The sequence below is a fragment of the Vanellus vanellus genome, assembly GCF_965231255.1.
Source record: "Vanellus vanellus genome assembly, chromosome: 22".
Lineage (NCBI taxonomy): Eukaryota > Metazoa > Chordata > Aves > Charadriiformes > Charadriidae > Vanellus > Vanellus vanellus.
The window spans coordinates 1,753,781-1,771,527 of record NC_138927.1 but is presented as its reverse complement, the minus strand read 5'-3'; positions in this window follow the sequence as shown (position 1 = coordinate 1,771,527).

Below are 17,747 nucleotides of genomic sequence, written 5' to 3'. Positions count from 1 at the left end.
AGAAATAGTCTTACATGTGCAAGTCAAACACTGCCTGCCTAGTGAGGAAGCGTTTTGGGGTTTTTTTTCTGCCTTTAATGCTCGCTATGATGTTCTGCTTTGCACCTGTCTGAGAAGTGCTGCTGCCTACGGCCGGGGGAGATGTCTGCAAGGCTGCGAGGTCCGCGAGCAGGTCCTGCGGCTCTGACGGGGAGATTAGGGAGCTGCTCAGATAAGCCGCAGGTCAGTCGAGGCGCTTCTGAGAGCGCTCGTGCCGTTTAAGGTCACCGTACCTTTTAGCCGAGTGGGAAAAAAAAATAAAATAAAATGAAAAAAAGGTGTGGAGTGTTGCGGTGGTGCGGGCGTTTTCGTAGCATTTTGCCTGCGAACAGCTGAGTGTGGGGCTCGGCGGATGGCTGCGTGTCTGAGCCGCGGTTCTTTGGCTTTTTTTGAGCTTTTGAAGAAAAGCTGGAGGAGCGAGCAGGCCAATAAACCTGGCCGACAGCAACGTCAGAGTGTTCCTGGGCTTTCACAGACCCCACTTTGTGCTACAGTCGGGTGGGCAAAGCCCACGGAGAAGCAAAATGGGATGAACCTCGTCTAACCAAACAGATGTCCTGTATCTGCACTTTGTGTCCAGGCACAAAGATTCCTTTCTTTCTTAATCAGCTTTATTTCACTGTAAATCCGCGCACTGATGTGCAGTGACCTGCTGGTGGTTTCTGCCGTGCCAGTTCATGATCTGGTGGGCATTAACTTTTCATGCTTGATGAGGTTGCGCGTGGCTGGGTCCTGTCCTGCACCGCGTAAGGAGGGGAGCTTCGTTTGGAGGGGAGGCAGAGGCGTGTTGTGGTGATGCTGTGGGCAGGGCATGGCCACGCTGCCTGCATCTCTGCCTGCGGGCACTCGCTGGCACCTCGAGCCCCTGTAGCGCCTTCTCATATGGCGGTGGTGGTTTGTGGGACAGCCTTGGGACATGGTGGATCCAACATGTGCTTCTTGCCTCTGATCTCAAGCTTTCCTTGGTCTGGCCCATGCCAGCTTCTTCTGGCTCCAGCATTGGAAGGATGAGGGTTTGTGAGGGCATGGTGGCACTCGCATGGTGAACACAGTGCGATGAGTACTGTAGTACATAGAGGGATGCCTAAGACCAGATTCTCCATGTCCATGCTGGGCGCTTTGTGATGCTCAGACTTGCCCAGTACCAGCGAGCTATGGGGCAGGGAAGCCCTGGGGCACTTCAATGTCAGATAACAGTCCTGAGCAACCTGTTCTAGGCAGCCCTGCTTAAGAAGACGGTTGGACCAGATGATCTCCAGAAGTCCCTTCCCACCTCAGCCATGCTGTGTTGAGGTGCCTATGCAGGATGTTCTGCTTGTACCCGGGCTCACAGGGGCAAGTCAGGGATTAAAAATAATAGTCCAGTGGCCCTGCCACTGGTGCGCTTCCTCTTGAGAGCTGGGCTCTGTGTGTCTGCTTCCCGGGCTTTTGCTGTGACATGGAACAGGACATGAGGAGCGCTGGAGCTACAGCCCCTTCCTGGCTTGCAGGAAGCAATCTGGGGCAGTAAAGTTTCAGCGTTGCATCTGTGGCTTTCCTTCCATGTCCTGGGAGCTGCCTGCTCAATTTCCCTTCTCTGCCATCCCTCTGGGCTCGGCTGTGCTGTTGCATCCCACTGGTTGCAGCCGTCTTGGACAGTAAGCCCTGAAAAGGCAGTTGACCTTCCTGTGCCATGCAGGAGTGGTAGTGAACAGAGACCTGGGAGGTGCCTGGCTCTCCCTTTCTACAGACATGGCTTCTGGGAGATGATGTGCGGATTTACCAGCCAGAGAAAAGAAAGTTTTCAAGCTAATGATCTCTTTCCAGCGTCTTCCTTGAAGCTTGTGTTACTTCCAATAATCCCTGCTCAAAAGGGGGACAGTGGTGGAGGATTCCCCCAACATCAGAAGGACATGGACCTGTTGGATCAGGTCCAGAGGAGGCCACAGAGATGCTTCAAGGGCTGGACCCCCTCTGCTGTGAGGACAGGCTGGGAGAGTTCGGGATGTTCAGCCTGGAAAAGAGAAGGCCCCGGGGAGACCTTATAGCAGCTTTCCAGTATCTGAAGGGGGCCTACAAGAAACCTGGGGAGGAACATTTTGCAAGGGCATGTAGTGATAGGACGAGGAGGAATGGCTTCCAACTGGAAGAGGGGAGATTTAGACGAGATATTAGGGAGAAATGTTTTCCTGTGAGGGTGGTGAGCCCCTGGCGCAGGTTGCCCAGAGAAGCTGTGGCTACTCCATCCCTGGAGGTGTTCAAGGCCAGGTTGGATGGGGCTTTGGGCAACCTGGGCTGGGGGTAGGTGTCCCTGCCCAGGGCAGGGGGGTGGAACTGGATGGTCTTCAAGGTCCTTTCCAGCTTAAACCATTCTATGATTCCCACAACCCCCCTGACTCAAGCTACTGGTCCCAGGTCTCTGGTCTATTTGAGAGCCAGCCCTCTGCAAGGAGCAGCCACGGGAGCCTGCTTCATGCCTGTTCCCCCTCCTCTTCCTCCCTGGTTGTGGCGGTCACGGGAATGGCGGGAGTCCAGCAGGCCCCTACACACTGCAGCTCTTTACACTTTGTCATGAGCCTCGGTCTGGGAAAGTATGTAAGAACATCCTTAAAGTTAATTATGTGTTTCAGCACCCTCCCTAAGTAGGCATGTTTTTTTAATCGAGATCCTAAGTTGAAGGTGAGAAGAGGCAGGATGGGAACGTCACTGCCGTCGCCCTGCAGGTTTGAAGTTGGTTTTATGCCAAAATATCATTAATTTCTGCCATCTCAGAAATGAAGCCTGCGCTGCCTGTGCTCAGTGCTGAGATATGTAGGTCTCGCTGCGTAGCTCTATTAGCTCAATTTACCTTTCTCTTCCAAGACAGTTTTAGCACTAATTGACCAGAATTCAAACCAGCTTTCTCTCCTGGTAATGTGGTTCATTGCTTATAATTGACCTGCTTTTCTGGCAGTGAAGAGCGCTCTACCAGCCAGCATATACTGTGTGACTGCAGCCTGTAATTACTTAGATTTAAGCCCTTGAAGGAAAATTTTAGGAGCTTTCTCTGCTGAATTGAAACTGCAGAATAATATATATAAAAGAAAAATTTCCAAGCTTGTCTTTTAAACATCTAAACAGAGTCAGGCAAGGAAGCTTAGCACCGCTGAGCTGGTGGCAGAATACAGCTTTCTGCAGGAGGTTATGGGTTCAGATCTCCTGGACAAATGACCGAGGAAATTATTTTTATGTCACTTTCTCAGGACTGTCGGTTGTAATGGGTGACACAGAGGTACCAAAACGGTTTTGCCATTCTAAACGCGCACTGTAGCAAAGAAACCCCGATGTTTCTGTGTTGTAGGTGACCGCAGTCCTGTGCAGTACTGCAGCAACTCCAGTTGCTGGTACTGACTCACCCACACTCCAACATCTCCACACACCCCTCCTCTCCAGCAGCTGGCAAGAACTCCCCAGTCCCTCTGAACACCCCATTTTTTCCTGTGGTCTCACCTATAGAGAGACACACGCACCCCGCTGGCTCCCAGGACCTTCACTTATTTGCCAACTAGTCCAGCTTGGTCTTTGCTAGTGACCACACACCAACCCCTGGTCCCAGCAGGATCCCAGGCCCCATACACACGGGCACGCAGAACAGAGTCCCTCCCCCAGCAAAATAGTTAGAAATGGAGTTTAATAGAAGACAGGACAGGCTGCACTCGTCATGCCCAGAGCATGGCTGGACAAGCGTACCGACCAGCACTGTTTGCGCAGAGATGGCCCTTATGATGTCCTTATCCCTCTATTTTACCACATACGTTCCTCCCAAAACCATCGTGATCCCTCCCTTCCTTAACTGTGGTTCCTTCCGTAAACATCCTATTGTAAGTCTTGTGCAATCCCCAAATGCCCTTCCCCTGCATCCTATGTGTCCCACACCCCACCAATCCCGAAGGAGCTCCAGTTGACTCATCTCAATGGGTTTCCCAACTGTACCCTGGGGCTGTGGCTCTCCTGGGACAGCCCTGGGAGGAGCCAGGCAGGGTGTCCCTTTCTCTGAGTCCATAATTTGGGTCTCCACCTGCCGTTGTGCCCTGTGCTCCCTCTGAGCTTGTGGAGATGGCCTGGGATGGGCTGATGGTGCCCGGGATGGACCTGGGAGTAGCTGGGCAGGGCGTTATTTGGTTCCTCCGCCTGCCATGGACTCTCTGTTCTACTTTGTGGGTGTGCAGTTGAGATTTTTATTGCATAACCTAATATAGCTCACAGAAGTAGCCAAGACAGTCATGGCCATGTTCTGGCACAACCTTGCATGGCAGTCTCCACCAAAAGGTGATGTCTCCCACCTTTCCTCGTGGGAGGTGAGGGGAACAGGAGCAGCTGCCTAAGGGGAACGGCAAACCTCTAGTCCAATATAACATCATAAAACTTATTCTGGGAAGGAGGTTACTGCCCATCATCAGTTCTCATACAGCACCTCTCATATCTGTATCAGAGAGCAGCTTTTGCGCTTCGTGCTGAATTTGGGGGCTGCCCTTGCTTAGTGGGTGGTGTTGGAGCAGACGCCTTCCCTTTGGTCAAAACAGAGATTAAGTACGAGCAAAGCATCCAGCTCCAAAGCTTGGGGCATTTCTGAGCACGTGTGGGGGCCTGAATGAGATATTTTAGGGATTTTTAGGGATATTTTAGGTGCTGCATGGCCTCTAGTCAAGTTTAGGCATCTGCAAGGCTAAGCGGCTTGGAGCATGGCACATCTGGATTGCTTTCCTGAATATGCACACCACACCAGGTGCCAAAGCCAGTCAAAGACGACAAAGCAGATGCAAAAACATCTGGACATCACCTAAAGCTCAAAGATTTTCTCCATCTTCTGCTGATACCCAGCACAGAGCATTGGCTCATCTCCAGCAGAAGTCCTTTTCTATTCGCCTGCCTTGGAGGTAAGTAAGAACACAACTGCTGCCGTGCAGCCACGAGGGAGAGAAGAAAATTGAGAGAGTGGGAAACATACCGCGCTGTTTAAATTAACCTCTCTGGGATTCTTTTTAGCAGATAGGAAAAATGACAACCTGATTTACAACATCCCTTTTCTGCCTTGGAATTCACTGTGTGCCTGGCCATGTCTCTCCACATCTAGAAATAAACCATCGAGCGCTTCAGAAATGCGGTCATAGAAATGTACCCTTTTATTTGGCCACCGTGTGAGCTTGACAGCTCAAACATGCTTTTTTCAGGCAGCGCTGCCTCTCCCTGTTTCTTCTCCAGACCCCCTTAGTTCCAAGCATTGATTTTGCATTTAGGCTTTGTGATTTATTTTTTTCCTTAGTTGAGGTCTCTCGGGGGCTGCAGAAAGGGACTGGAGCAACTTTTTCAGATAATGCAACGCTGTTGCGGGGAGTTATCATAGGAAATTTAGCAAGGGTGAGCTGACGAGTTTTAAAAGCTTCATCCTCCAAAACGAGCAGGATGTGCATGGAGACACGAGCCCTAAGGTTACAAGAGCTGGTGTGATAGCAAATTGTTGAAGTGTCACCACTGCGTGGGCCAGGACTGGCTCCGGTTTTGCCCCGGGCACGGGAGCTCAGGTGCAGAAAATGCTTTTCTCTCTTTCCACTTCACAAAAATATAGAGTCTAAACTAAAAGAAAGCATCAAGATCTGTCTTGTTTATATCATGTGACAGAAGAGGTAATCTAGAGGCAAAAAGAGAGGACTACCAAGTACTTAATTTCTTTTTTTCTGCTCGATAAAATAACCAAAGATAATCTGTTGGCTGGTGTTATACCCTTGGCACAATGTGACACTGAAGAATGAGCTTAAAGTAGTTGCAAACCAAAAATTATTAAAAAAAAAATAGCATTTTTGAAAGTTTGCATTTTTATACAGAGAAAATGTAGGACAGGCCACTGTGTGCTGTGAGGGTGAGGATGAGGATCAGTGCGGCTTGTCTGTCCCCAAGCTCGGACAACACGTGCTCACAGGCACCGAGGCGAAATGTGGTTGTGCTCTCCTGAGCACCGGAGAGCAGGAAAATTGGGATTCCCACAATCAGACACTTTGCACAGCAATAGCCCAGTTCTGACCACGATATTCTCAGATCTGGAAAGAAATCCATGACAGAGGCTTCTGGGAGGTCCCCAGCAGAGACAGACTGAGCTGGGTCCCACGTGTGGGACACCCTTGCTCTTGCTGGTTGTTTTGATACGTGGAAAACCCCAGTCCACTTTTTTTTCCCTAATGAATAACTAATCGTTTCCATAAGATAGATGCAGTTCCTGATGTGCAGAGGGTTGTGATCTACCCCAAACCTGCCAGGCTCCTAGGATGCTCACCTGGGTGGAGAAAATCAGATCTCATCTGAGCTTCCCTTGTTGTCGCTGAACACTTTAAACAGCAAATGAATACAAGCCGAGTGAGAGGGTCTTCCTCCTGATCTCATTTTTCACATTGAAAAACGTGGAAGATCTTCATTGCCTTCCGAGGCAGAGCACGCGGATCTCTGAAATTAGACATCTGCGTACGTGCACACACACAAAGAAAACCTGTCTGCCATCATCCCTACTGCAGACATGAACCTCCGTGAGCTTTCCCCATCTTCCTCTCACAGAATCTGCTCCGCACCGGAGCCTCCCATGGCAGAGCCGCGGCGGAGCAGCGCCTGCGTTGAGTCGTGTCCTGTGCCGCGGGGGCGGTGGTTTGCGGCACCGGGGTGTACCGCTTGGATTGGAGTCCAGGGGACCCCCACGCTGAAGGTTGTGTTTCAGCATTCTGGAGTTTCAGTGCCATTCTCTGGATTCCCAGAAATCTCATTTCCCGGGCTATTGCCACATTGTCTTTTTTTTCAGGAATAAGTCCCCAAATCATCTCTATGGCCAATTCACATTCTTTCAGTCGCTTGTGTGACCCTGAATGCAGGAGAGAGAATATAGGACAGCAGAAAAAAGTGAAAATAGGGAGGGAAATATCTTCTCATGCAAAGTGAGTTTATCAGGGCTGTTCTGGTGGTTATGAGGACTCCCTTAGCCCATAACAAGATGTGTGGCCGTGTTGTTTATGGGACAGCCAGCCTAAAATAAAAGCCAATAAACAGTTGCATTACGAGAGCTGGGATCTTGCCCGTGAATTGTTTACTTTCAGGTTGTCATAACGAAGCTTGGAAGGACGTTAGCCAGCTCTTGCGTGAATTAGAAATGTCCTGCCCCGTCCCTGGGGCTGCAGTGGGAGGAGCAGTCGTCCACGGTGGGTCGGATCCACCCCCCAGTGCCGGAGTAGCCCGTACACCACTCCAAGGGTCTCCTGGAGGTTGAACTTCACCTGAAAATGCTCCAGCCCCAATTAGGTTGTAGCCACACACACAGACACGACCTTGGCTGTTGCAAAAGGTGACTTGGTCATGTGGGGACACGTCAGCTAATTACTGGCTGCACGTAGACATCCAAATGGACCGAGCGCTTTGCAGCTGTTTTCCCCTGTTTGGGCAAACTGTTTGCAGTTCTGGGGTTTCATTGTGATAGTGATTAATTTCGATCAACCAGTGGAGAGACCTGTCCTTCGCTTCCCTTGCTATATCTTCTTCGGTGCAGTTTGGTGGTACAGCCACGTACCATCTGGCCACCTCTGGAGAAGGGACATCAGGGTGGATGGACCTTTGACCAAGAGTGGCAGCTCAGGTTCAGGAACCACAAAGACTGCAGCGATGACTTACTTTATGGTTTCTTGCAATGCATGGGTTCAGTGTGTTAGGGGTTTTTTTTGATACCTTCATTTCACATGTGTTTATTTGAATTTATTTTTGTATGTCACCTGAAGTATGAATTTCGTAAGTTTGTAAGTTCTGAGTGACTACCTGTAATTTGGAAGGGTCTTTTTCATGAATTCCCTTGTCTAAAACGTATATATTTTTTGCATGGCGTTCGTTAGTGAATGATAGACAGCTGAATGTGTGAATAACACACAATAGCCACAGTGAGAAGTGACATTTCGAGTGGTTTGACGAAGTGTAACATAACGCACAGTGACGCACTCACATACACACATCCTTTCACGAGCACGCTACCGGAGTTTCGGGGCAGCGCGAGCAGCAGGGTTGAGACTCCTCTCATCTCTCTCCAGTGGAGAAGTCATCCACTCTCCCTTTGCAGTCAACCGAGAGAAGAAAAAAAAAAAAACGTCCCGGGGCATGATTCACCTACTACTTTAGATGTGTATCTTGCAATGAAGTGAATCAACTCTAGGACTTCCTCCATAAAAGGAGGTGTGGAGGTATTTGCTTTGTAGAAATCTGAAGTTGGGTGAGATAAATTCCAGCCAGGAAGCATGCTGCAGAAGACAGACATTAATATATTTTTATTAGCAATAGCTTAGGAGCCCGCGCTGCCAAGAATAGCAGATTGGGGAAAGGTGTGCAGGGTTAAAACCCCCCAGCCCCTGTTTTCGCTGAATTTTAAAGGCTTCCTTTGTGCTCCAGCACACAAAGATGCCAAACAAAGAGATGGGGCTGCTGGGAGCCTTGAATTCCCCAACAGTTCAAACTACCAGGTAGCCACGAAGGCTTTAACAAGCAGTGGCAAGTGAGCAGCGAGAACTGCTGCCGTACTCCACTGCCCATTCATTTCAGCCACCGGTCAATGCATGGCCATGGTAAATTTAAAAAAAAAAAAAAAAAATTAATAATTTCTTGTTTCCTAACAGCTTCAGAGATGTATGAAGCAGCCGATGTGACATAGGTGAGCATATTCATTAGGTGCAACAGTCAGCCAGAATTTTGCTTAATTATATTATTTCCTAGTGTCGTCTACGTTTAAGATTTAACTGAATTTCAGCTTTGCGCAAAGCGTTTCAGACTCTGTGTTGCTGTGCTGCGGGGTCACTTAGGGCAAGGACAAACTTGCTGCGGAAACTAGTTTTTGCACCAGTTCTAACATCATTATTCGGTGGATGCGTATTTCTACGCTTAAAGAACAAATGCTGTAAATTTGGAGAAGCGGTGCTGCCTGCACTTTCTTAGACATCAAAGAACTGAAATCCCTGCTTTACAAATGAAAAAAAAAAAAAAAAAAAAAGAATCAGCTCTCTTACCTCTAAAGTTATGGTTGTTGCCTGAATGATGCTTTTCCCCCCCCCCCCCCCTTTTTCGGTGGTGGTAGGCTGCTGCCTGCTCTGCCCTGAGCTTCCATCAAAAGATGCTGCCTGTTCGTGGCCAAATGCATCCTCCCCTCCGCCCCCCCCGCCACAGGTCCTGTTGCATTTAGCCACAGATGCAAAACTTATGATGTTTTATTATTGAACTTTTGTTAAAAGGACACAGTCCGCTAATAAAACTATTTTGGTTTTCTATTGCTAATTCTGACTTGAAAGAGGGAATGCGAGCTGACAAAATGCTGCAAGTTTCTTTAGCGAGAGGCAGAAATGAGGTAATGCAATTAATGCAAAGAGCAGCAGAAGCTTCTGGTAGAGCTCTCGTCCTGGGAAATAATTCTTCCAAGAAAATTCACTGATGCGTTATTACCCGGCTTCACAGGATACGGCTATTTGCGGCCTTTCAGTCCAAACACACGCTGCTGATGTTACTGCCTTAAAAGTTTTAAGAGTTTCTAATTGCTGCCCAATATGTTGGATTTGGAAGAACTGCATTAAAAGTTAGGTTTTTTATTCTTAAGTCCTAGCAGAGGAGGATGTTTTAGGGAATGCATGAGTGTTTTGTCCCTAGAAGAAAATAAGAACTGTCGTTGTCCATCTCCATCCAGGCCTTGAGCTCATCCGTCTCGTGATGTAGCCCCATTTAAGACTGCACTTCAGGGTTAATCTAGTTTTTCTCTAATGAGAATGTATTAGTCAACGTTCCTGGTGTCATTCGTTATTTTACTTCTTCCTGGGCGATGTGCGGCATAAACTGTCCTATTTAAACACCACCGAGGATCTGGGGCCAAATTCAACCTCAGAATTACTCCGTTGAAATGAATGGGCAAATTGTTAGGGGAACCTTCGTGTTTGTCTGTGTACATACTAATGACATTGAGAGAGCACCATCCAAAGGTCTGGGTGCCCGAGGGAAACTTTTAAAAATAGTAAGCGAACCCGCCAGTTCAGCTGGAGCAAAGAAAAAAAAAATAATCCTGCGACTGAACCCAGGGTCCTCCGGGCTGACGGGGCTCGGGGCCGGGGAGGGCAGTTGGGCTGAGCAGGGTGACCTGGGGGCGGGCTGGTAGGGGCACGGTGCGCCAGCAAGTGCTAAAGGTCCACGATGGGGAACGCTGCCCGCCGCCACTGCCACCTCCTCTGCCTGCGGGACAGGCGCCTGCGGCGGCAGCTACGGTGGGATGCTGCCCTGGAGGGGTGGGAGGAGCAGCCGGCTGTTGCTTCACGTGGGGTTTTCCTCCAAAACACAAGTGACGGCAGCATTTGGGTTAATCCCGGTTGTAGTTCCATCACTGCGGCGGATATGCAGCACTCTGGGGATGTGCTGAGATGCAGCAAGGCGCGTGAGCCGTGAGCGGAGTAGCCACATCCGAGCATCACTCCGTTGGGATGTGCGACTTCAAATGTGGAGCTCCCCTGAAAACTCAGAGCACGTCGCGCTCCCTGAACGCGGCATTCCAATAACACACATCCCGGGAGCTCGAACAGCCCCTGCGGTGCCGGCTTTGCTTTGCCCTCTCGAGCGGCTCAGGGATGTACCACGCTGTTTTTCCCAAACCCCGGACCCGGCTGCCGTGGTGGGACCACTCTGCTGGCGGTGGTGGTCAATGGTTTGGTGTGACCAGGCAGCGAGGCGCAGGATAAGCGAGGATGGAGCAAAAATGTTTTGGGTGTTACTCAGTTCTCACTTATGCTGGAATAAACTGGGAGCGAAGGGATCAACCCTGGTGGAAGGTCAAGCCCTGTGTTTCCTTTTACGCACGGGCTTTCTCCAGGGTGTGTGTTATTTTTTTTTTCTCTATTGCCTCCCCGACCCTTTGAGTAATTTATTTATACTTCTGTTAGTTATTAATTTCTTTTGCTTGGTTTCCTGTTTGGTGCTCGGTAGCCCCATCTCGCTGCCGGTCGCTGCATGTGGCTTTTTGCTCCCCTTCTCCTGGAGGCCTCCGGGGCTGTGGGCGCAGTGTTCTCCCCGCCCGGGAATTCGTGGGGAGGGCATCCTCTGCCGTGGCGTGTTTAAGGCAAAATGAATCTAGGCAGGACATTTGCATGGGACCGTTGAGAATTTCACAGTCGTCAATGATTGTGATTACTTGAAAAGGGCTACAAAGATGATGAGGGGAGTGGAGCATCTCTCTGATGAGGAAAGGCTGAGGGACGTGGGGCTGTTCAGTCTGGAGAAGAGAAGACTGAGGGGGGATCTTATCAATGCTTATCAATCCTTAAAGGGAGGGTGCCGGGGGGACGGGAACAGTCTTTGTTCAGCGGTGCCCAGTGACAGGACAAGAGGGAACGGGCACAAACATGACCATAGGAAGTTCCATCTCAACCTGAGGAGGGTTGTCAGGGTCAAAAATAAGGAGAAACAGGTCTGAGGCAGCATGGCTGAATGTTGATGGCCATTTCTATGACATCTTTTGTCTAAAACACTGACAAATACTCTTGAACTATATACATATGGTACTGCAGAAAAGGAGACGGCTCAGGGATCGGTGGCTGATTTTACAAACCGGCATTTGGGATATTTGAGATGAGCAGTTTCTAATGGGGCTTAGGATCTCTATGGGGTAGAACTCCAAAGACCTTATCCAGTAGACACTACGATGGCAATTTGTGACCATTTAACATCTTAAAAGCAAAATGGAACTTTTATTTTTGCACTATTTTGGGGGCGAGATGACTCCTGTGTATACAGTGTTATTCAAAATATATGGTAAAAATGCTTATTTAATTTTTAAATTAACACTCGTTATGTATAGAGGCCCATTCTGCGAGGTGTGGACCTGCTCTGTAATACCTTGTTCCGCGTGTGTTGATGTGGTTATTGGGGTGTTTACCGTATATTGGTCTACATCAGTGGTTTGCGACCTTTTTTTTTTTTTTTTTTTTTTTTTTTTGATTTGTAAATCTTACATTTTTCCAGTGGGGTGCAGTCATTTGTATAGCAAATTTCAGCTCCCAGGCTCTGGGTTTGCTTTTCTTAGTTACAACTCACAAAACCCTTAGAAGCTGCCTCCGGATCCCCAGGGCTCCCCAGGCACGCTGGAAACGACTGGCCTAAAATTAATAGGAAGGTTGTACAGAAAAAGGGAAGGGAAGGGAAGGGAAGGGAAGGGAAGGGAAGGGAAGGGAAGGGAAGGGAAGGGAAGGGAAGGGAAGGGAAGGGAAGGGAAGGGAAGGGAAGGGAAGGGAAGGGAAGGGAAGGGAAGGGAAGGGAAGGGAAGGGAAGGGAAGGGAAGGGAAGGGAAGGGAAGGGAAGGGAAGGGAAGGGAAGGGAAGGGAAGGGAAGGGAAGGGAAGGGAAGGGAAGGGAAGGGAAGGGAAGGGAAGGGAAGGGAAGGGAAGGGAAGGGAAGGGAAAAAAAAAAGGGGGCTGGAAGGCAGCAGAATCCCCTCCCCAGTGCCAATGGGACTGGCGACCAAGAGTGCACAGACTAGTGGCTCTGAGGACGCTGTCTCCTGTCTGTTCCTTCTTGGAAAACTGCATTGGAAGCTGCTCGGGTGCTTGTGCAAAAAAAAAAAAAAAAAAAAAAAAAAAAGGAAAAGAAGGGAAGAGGAAGAGAGGAGTGCTTGAGGATGTGTAATGTCGTTTATTCCAGCAGTGCAATAATCATTGCTTTGGGCTCTCCAGGTACACGTATGGCTGAAGGGAGAGGTCCCAGGTTTCCCACCACCCCTCTCTCCCCCTGGGAGATGCTGGGGGATGGGAGGGACGGGCGGGATGGGGGACCCCCGGTGGCCAGGAGCGAGGGTAGAAGGAAGGGGCACAGGCAGACGTAAGGCGAGGGGCTGTGCCAGCGGCCAAAGGTGGCAGAGGCAGCTCCGAGGTAGGATGCTCGTCAGCCTGGCTATTTCCCTCATTAATTCCAGCCATGCCAAAATGCAGCAACCCCTCTCTCTCTCTCTCTCTCTCTCTCTCTCTCTCTCTCCCCCCGAGTGCTTTTCGCCGTGGCGGGGTGCGTGTGCTCGCTCGGATTACTCATAGCTGGCTGCGATTTCTATTCGCAACATATTGTTTGACAAATGTCAATTCCGAGGAAAAATAATTTAAATTATTTCTTCAAGACAAAGTTTCGGATTTAACATTGAGCAGATGCTCTGTCTAAAATTAGCATAATGAGTCCTCATGCCTGCTACTTACCGGGACATGTGTCTTTAATGTAAGTGTTGGAATAATAATGAAACTTTGCAGTGATTTTTTGGATAATTGAAGATTCTCCCGCATGCTTTTGAAATGTTTAAGGGGTGCGGGGACCTTCGGAGTTAAGGAACGCTCCTGTGGTGCAGCTGTGGGGAGTGAGAGGCAGAGCTCCTGCGGTGCCCGAGGTCCGGGACCCGGCCGAGCTGGGGACGACGGAGCCACAGCCAGGGGGGACACCAAGGCTCCCAGGCGGCCGACCAGGCGCTGCTCTTCGAGGGGGCATCAAGCTGCTGAGAGCTGGTGCGATGGTGGGCTTCTGGGGTCCGGCTTTTCAAAATAGACACATATCCATAAAGGCGCCTGGTGGGATTTGCAGAAGCAGGGGGAGCTCAGGGCTTGTCGGTGGCGCGGAATGTGCCGAAACTGTCTCAAGATGTCATTTCACTTCTCAGGATTACAGTTCAGGTTGTTAAAAGTGTCTGAAATACGTTCAATTCCCAGGTTTCTGCTGCTCCAGCCTTCCCGAGGGGAAGGATGACATGAAAACCGTATTCCCTGTCCCCTCTTCAATTGGGAGCGCGATTGGTCACACTTGGACGTTGGGTCTTTAAAAAAATAAGCCAAAACGCGCAACAGCATCTGTACGTCCCCCGAGAGTTCCCCCATATGGCAAGACTTTGCCACAGAAAAGTGAAGTGACTCCTTGATAGCTGCAAAGCAAACCGGTGGGAGAATTGATAGGAAAATCCCCGATTCCCACACTGGAGCGTAGGGGTTCTTTAGGGGGAACCTCCTTTCCTGCTCTGTTACTCAAACAGCAGCTCCAGCAGTGGCGTATACGGAAAAGCTGAAAAGCCCTGACCGTGCTTTCGGCTTCTGTTAATGCATTTTAGCCGCGGGGAAGAGAGGGATGAGTTAGGGACCAGCTGGAAGCCTGCAGAGCACCGGAGGGTTCTCCAAGGGGCACGGCGCTGGGAACCCCTGCGCGGCAACAGGGATGGTGGAAAAACTAATAGAGCTCAAGAAAGAAGGAAAAGAAAAAAAAAAGAGGAAAAAGAGGTGGGAACGGTTTCAAAGAGGCCTTTTCAGGCAGCGGGTAATTTTTGCACCCTCTGGGCCGCGCTGAGGTGAGCAGGGGTGGGGGAAGGATGGGGAGGTAGCGTAACCAGTCCAAACACTGAGGGGAGGAAAAGAGCCTGACCTTTAAACGGGGAGTGAGATGTGGTTGTTTTAACCATCCTCGACCTGAGGACGGTGCCTTTCCGGACTAAATGCTGGTTTCTAACAAAGGATTTCCACAAAACTGTCCACCGTGGCCTGAACTTAACCCCGTGCGGTCCTGACCCTGCAGTGGGAAGAGGAGTCTCGGGGGAGCCCGGCCCTTCGTTTCCCCATTTAAACAAGACCGCACTCTTCCACCTAAGAAAAGCCACCGCCACCGGGCAAACACCTTTGTGTTGGTGGCCTTGAATGGCCGGGTTTGTACCGCTCAGGGTAAAAAATACCTTGGTGTTTTTTGGGTGTTGGAGGACAGGGATCAACCTCCGTAACTGGGAAGACGGCGTTTGGGTGTTTGGTGCGATAAGAAGCGGAGTCAAGGACGCTGGTTAAAAGTAAATTTGAAAAAAAAAAAAAAAAAAAACCAAACTATAGCTTGCTTTTTTTTCTAATGAAAATCTTAAATGTGCCCATGTTTGATACTGTGTGGTGCACTTTGAAAGCACTTTACTGGTATTTTCCTGAGCCCCTGGGGCTGTGTCTTCCGAGGAGAGGGAGTCTGTGGGAGCAGAGGTGCTGAAGCCCCTGGCAGGCGCGCCGGGTGCCCTTTGCGGCTGGACGGTGATGTTTCAATCAGTGCTTCTCACACCAGCCCTCCCTTCATCCCCACGCGCAAAGGAAGGCAGGCGGATGGTGGACGTGTCAGGAGGAGATGATCTGGCTGGTCCGGTAAAATCATAACCACCGTGAGGCTGCCGGAACCTGAGGCCATCACACAATAACTGAGATTTAACTGATTTTTCCCCACCGTGGCATGGAGTAAGTGAGACACTACTTTTGCATCTGATTAGGGGTCCTCACGCTTCAGTCCACGCTCCTGTGAGCTGTATTTAATTCATTACACTCCTGTCCAAGTACTCGAGTCCAGTTTGATGACGAGTGTGGATGTGGCGCCGTATCCCGTCCCCCTGCTCCGTGCGGGTTGCGTTGACTGGCTTTTAAGTGACAAACCCGCTTTTCCCGATCTTGGCCCGTCAGCGTCGGTCCGCGCAGGGCTCCGGGTGCGATCTGCTCTCCGCAGCCAGGAGAAAACGGGATTTGCAGGTGGGGGCCGTAACCCAGTGACTGGGACGGAGAAGCTCCATAACCGCAGCCAGCCCCGTGTGAAAGTTCGCTGGGGGCGGGGGGGGAAACACACCCAATTTCAGTCGAGTGAAATTTCAGCCGATAAAATTGGCGATAAAATTTCAGCCAATTTTATCGAGTGAGGTTTGGGAGGGTAGAGGCCGTTCCACGTGCGCTGGTTGAGAGTCCTTGTGGGCCCGTTAGCGTATCCAGTGTCTGACCGCATCCGCACAATTCCTCAAAGACCTTAAGCAACTGCACCTGCTCACAGCGAAGCGACTCAGGCTGAGAGGGAGCGGGGAGACCGTGGCGGCACGGGCGCAAAATTAAACAAATACAGCTATGAAGCGTTTTTACGTCACGCTCTAATTCTCATTTCTGTCCAGAATGAGAGAAGCTGAAATTGGGTGTGAAACACGGCTATTGAGGGAATAATATCCTCATAGAAAGCGCACGTGGTACATGGTATTTTCTGGGTTTTAGCACCAAAAGCATTTTGGGGATGCAGTTTACGTGGAGTTTGCTCTGAGGCTGGTTGGCGACGGGCCAGACTGGTGTTTCGATAGCGGGTTTCCAATCATTAATTCTCCTGAAAAGCAACGCGCTCTTTTCTGAGTGAAACGACAACTCGGTTGACGTTCACCCCAAAAAGCACATCCTGCTAAGTTTCTCGTTTGGCTGCCAGCGTAATTCTTTCCATCGTAGAGACCTCACATCACCGTTATTGCATCGTTAGGTGACTTTTTCTTTGGTTTAACCCTGGCTTTATAAAGTCTGGGGTCAGATAGGAACGTAGGCTTGGCAATAGTAGGTTTCGAGGGGGGAGTTGTTATTTTTTTTTTCTTTTTAACTAGTGATATTTTTGTGTGTGTGTGTAGCCTGCATTAGAAAAGGAGGGCTGAGAGGCAGTTTTTCTAGGATGGCTATTAGGGTATGGCTGCTTTCACCGCGGTGTTGTACCAGGTACACCGTATGACTATAATATGACTATAGAAGACACATGAAACGTTTCCCCCCCCCCAACCCCCCCCCAGCCTGCTTCTTCCCTCCTGCCTGGCTGAAGCCCCAGGTTTATCTCACTCTGGGCTCTGAGCTCATCCCGGAGCCGGGATCCTGCTTGGGAGCCAGGACAAACACCACTGGAGCCCTTTTGCCATCACCACGTGGAATATGGGACACGCTCTGCGGATCTTGCCTGCCCGGATCTTTTTGCCTGGCCTGCAGCTGGATGAAAGGAGCACTTTGTCTCCCCCTTTTAGCGCAAGGGCTCAGGCTTTCAAGTTTGTCATTGCAGTGATAACTTTAAAACAAACAAACAAAAAAAAGAGACAAAATTAACATGAAAAAGAGGAAAAAAAACACCCCAAAAATAAAAGACCAAAAAAAGACCAAAAAACAAAAAGACCAAAAAAAAAAAAAGACACAAAAAAAAACCCAGAAATGAAAAAAGACGAAGAAAGGACAAAAAAAAAATAAAGCGGGGGGACACCAAGAAAAAGACACACACACAAAAATAATAAAAAAATGAAAAGGACCAGGAAAAAATAGAAAAGAAAAAAGACAAAAAAAAAAAAAAAGGAAAAAAGAAAAGGCAGGGGTGGGGGCGTTTTGGGGATACATGCGGCAGTTCGAGCGGGGTCCCCACTCCCGCGGTGGCCGTGGGGGTGGCGGTGCCGATCGCTGCGGGGCAGCGGGTGGACGTAGGGGGTTTCCCTCCGCTGGAAACCCCGGCGGGAGCGGGGGGCTGCTACCGGGTCCCCTCCGGGACACCATCACCACCACCACCACCACCACCCCCCAAACCCACCCCGACGGGGCGGACGGGGCTGTGCGCGTCCCCTCCCGCTCCCGCGGAAAGTGCTCCCCCCGCCACGGGGACAGCGGAGGGGGGGGGGGGGGGGGGGGAGGCGGATGGGCGAAGGAGGGAGAGCCGGGACAGATGGGGAGGGCAGGAGGGGGAGGATGTGGGGGAGGAAGGAGGGATGGATGGAGGGATGGAGAGGGGAGGGGGGCGCCGGACCGGCAACGCGCTCCCTCCGCCTCCCCCCCCCCCCAGCCCCGGGACCACCGGGCTCCCTCCCACTATCCCCCCCCTCCCGGGGACAACCGGACTCTCTCCCGCCGTCCCCCCCCC